The sequence below is a fragment of the Raphanus sativus genome, chromosome 2 (assembly GCF_000801105.2).
Source record: "Raphanus sativus cultivar WK10039 chromosome 2, ASM80110v3, whole genome shotgun sequence".
Taxonomy (NCBI): Eukaryota; Viridiplantae; Streptophyta; class Magnoliopsida; order Brassicales; family Brassicaceae; genus Raphanus; species Raphanus sativus.
Genome location: NC_079512.1, coordinates 23,385,556 through 23,389,552, shown reverse-complemented (window position 1 = coordinate 23,389,552; position 3,997 = coordinate 23,385,556).

Here is a 3,997-nt window from a genome sequence, read left to right as displayed (position 1 = left end):
AAACTAAAAAATGGCCGGTAAAATCTATGTTATCTGCGAATTTGGTATTGTCTTGCCACGTCCATAAAATCCACCTCACTGGCCTGCACACAACCATGCTCAATCGTTTAAGTCCCTTGTTACTCGATAAGCATCGACAATAGCAATCAACAAAAAAATTGGGCAGGTAACAAATTTGTTAACAACTAAACCTTTTTGTTTAGCAGCAACAATCCTTATCTTCTTCAACACCATATTAATCATCACATTCATCTTTTATTTCTGTATCATAGCAATATTTAACAACTATTGACCCTTAGATTCCATTATTCTCCCTGTGCATACATGAAGAAATCAAGATTTATGAACCTAATTGTTAATTCAATTAAAAAACATGTTTATCCATCACTTTCGTCATTTTATTTTTGTAAAAAATAGAAAATGAAGCAAATCAAAAAGAGGGGAGAGAACAAAGGAGACTCACTGGCTTTCTCATCCTCCTTCCACCTTTTTCGTCGTGCTTCGCCCAGATTCAATCTTCTTCTTCTCTTCAAAAGAACAATTTTCTAATGAAATTATTTCACTACCACAAGATCCCAAAGTTCCATCTTTAAAATCGTACCCTTTTCTTTAGATCTTGATATTGAAATTTAATTTGTTTCATGAATGAAAAATGTTTTTAGGTGATGAAAATCTCTTTATAAAAAAAGGTGATGAGAGTTGTGAGTTACTAGAAAAGAAGAGAGAGCAGAATAAGTTTTTTTTACGGGGAAGAGTATGCTGTAAAGCTGACCTATAATCAGTAGGAAACTATGTAATCTCTGACAAAATCTGAAGCCATCCACGTCATTGTACTCTCTCTGACTAAATTTTCAATCCACCAAGGATAAAACGGTCTAACTGAAGTCTAAATGGCAAGACAACTCTCCATTGCATCAAATCATGAGCATTCTTCTAATTTGAGCTTTATTTAGGTATATTCTCCTAAATCACCCTTTATACAAAGCCAATCCTAGGGAAAAAAAGGAAATAGTGTGTTTTATGACGTTAGTTCAACGCAACGAAATAAAGGAGATTCGACGAAATAACGAAATAAAGGAGATTGAAGAATTATTTTAGTGAAAATATTATAATTATAAAAAATAGAATTAAATAATTTTCAAAACTGTAAAATATTATAATATTAATGATATAAATCAACATTAAATGTAAATGTTTATGTCATAATTAACTTCAAACCATATCATCATAGTTAGTAAATTTCATTTTTTTTTCAAAATCAATGTGGAGATTTAACATGGTATATCACTTTTCAAATAATATTGATCTTTTTCAATTTTGGAAAATGCTATATGTCAAAATTTGGTTGTAAATAAAGCAGTTTTCTTAGAGAAATATCAGATTTATCATATATTAAGGATATTTAAATTATTTAGAAATATATAAAGCTATTTTTATACTCAATAATGCTTTTCAGATTCAATAATATTCAATATTAAAGTATATTTGGAAAGGTAGGAATAACAAGATTTTTAATAATTTAGACATTGATTCTTAGAGAAACGCTCAAATTTGCAGAAACAGAATCAACACTTTGGGCTGAAGCACAAATGTTGATCACACCGAGAGAAACACAACATTTTGAGGTTTTAAATCTACCGTCAATCCCAGGGCGGTGATATTTTACAGATGGCTCTTGGAAGGATAATAAATTTTTCTTAGGATAAGGTTGGTACATCACTTTAGAAGGTTTTGATGGTTTAATGGGGTCAAGAAATGTCCGGACGAGTCTCCCCCCTCTTCACTTAGAGGTGGAGATGCTACTTAGAGAAATGGAGTGTATGGAAAATTTGCGTTAGTTTCAGATTACGTTTTCAACGAATTTTTCTCAATTGGTGAAAATGGTTTCAGAATCAGAAGAATAATCTATTTTTGCAAGTTATTTAGAAGACATCAAAATGCTGCAAAAAAATTTCCTCAACTCAGAGATCATTCATGTATCACAAACATAGAATATGAAGGCGGATAATCTAGCACGAAGTGTCAGGAATCAACCGTCTTTCGTCGTTCACATGAATACAGAATTATCGATGTGGTTTTCAGAGTCAGTATGAATCTGTTTTTTTAAGTTGATGACACAAAAATGCTTTTTCAGATTTAATATTCATGAAATATTATTCAAAAATCAGTTTCCACAATAAAAGCTACTAAATATATATGAAAAATTTCAAAATTATCAAATTTAATAATGCTGGATTATGTTTAAATTTAAATTCATTAGTATTTACTATTAATTTAGTTACCAATAAATCTAAATTTTCTTACAATGGATTTGAATTTTTAATCCTAATTTTTATTAGTAATCATAAAAATTAATAAAGAAAAAGTTTACTTAATTTTTTTAATATATTGCAAATAAAATCATCAGACGTACATTTTTTATAAAATGGTTGAAGACTTTCAGGGTATTTCCTACTCTACTCTATTTTCATTCTAAAATTGAATGAAATAGAATAAGGAGTAAGAAATGCTCCAACTCGACTTCATGTCTTATTTCATAATGAAATTTACTCTATAAATAGAGTAATCCATTTTTTTATTCATTACGCTAACATGGAGTGATATGAAATTAGATTGGAACATTTTTTTTACTTTATTTTGGAGGAAAAAAATAGAGTTTTGCATTTAAGATGTTGTTAGGGTGCTACAAATAGAATAGTCAGCCTTAAATCCTCATAAATATATAAAATAATTTATTATAAAATAATTTAATACTTCTTATATAATTTGTAAGATAAAAATAAATCACTATTAACAAGAATTTCACTTAGGAACAGACTGGTTACATTTGATTGAAGCGAACCAGATCAGACACCCTAAGACAAAACAAACCATATGCAAATGTTCAGATCCAGCAACAAAGAAAGTCGCAAAGTGAGACCACCATCATTACGGCCCGGTAACGTCCCATTGATACCAAACGTGGCGGCCCAAAAAACAATTTCGTACCTTACCGTACCGTAGTGTAGAGAAAAACGACATATCATTGTAAAAGGACTTCTTTTGAATCTGGTAAAACCCTGAAATGGTTTTGATCAATATTTAGTGATGGGTTTAGATTTGATGCTTTTCGACAAAAAAAAAGGGGAGGACGCACATATTTTGTAATGTTTCTGAAGAATATATGTTTCAACATGTGAGTAGTGATGTGAACCCCGTGATATAGCTCTTATTAACATACGTCCTAAAAAAGAAACTGATACTGTTAAACAAAATTATCTTAACCCAAATATACACAATATATATACAAATAAACTATAGACTGTGTTTTGTTAACAATTATTCTGTATTATATAACAAAGGCGAAAACACCTAGGAGTGGTCATGTACTCAGCAGTCCTCACAAAATATTGAAACATATATACTTTAAGATTTTAATTTATTTACTCTTACATTTATTATCAACCGGAGTATCCTGAATGAATCTTTAACTATAAGGTTTCGACTAAGCTTGAGCATCAGGGGAAATGGATTCGAATATGCTCTAGAAAAGACTACTTAAGGACATTATTTAAAGGTAATGTAGCAAATAATTTTGGTACAATGCTATCGGATCTCGAAGAATTCTGGTACAGTGATTAATTAATACCAGAACTATCTGGTTATAGAAAGGTAGAGACCAATAACTAGAGTAGCCAGACTGAAATATTCAAACGTATGGGATCATTTTGGTTTATCCTCTTAAAATTTTACTTTGCAAATTATAATATTATTTATCTAAATGAAAATATCGCACAAATTGAGTGAAACCTAAAGGCATGTTCTTTTACATTATTTAGTCAATATTATACCATATCCAACAATCCATGAAATGGACAGATACAACTCTAAATAAAACAAGCAGCAGTTAATACGCACATAGCAACAAAGTTCACATCATCGTCTATTCATTTGTTGCATGGACGAGTGGCCACACTATGTTAGGTATAAGTTGCTTCATGTGCATGACCCGAAAAAG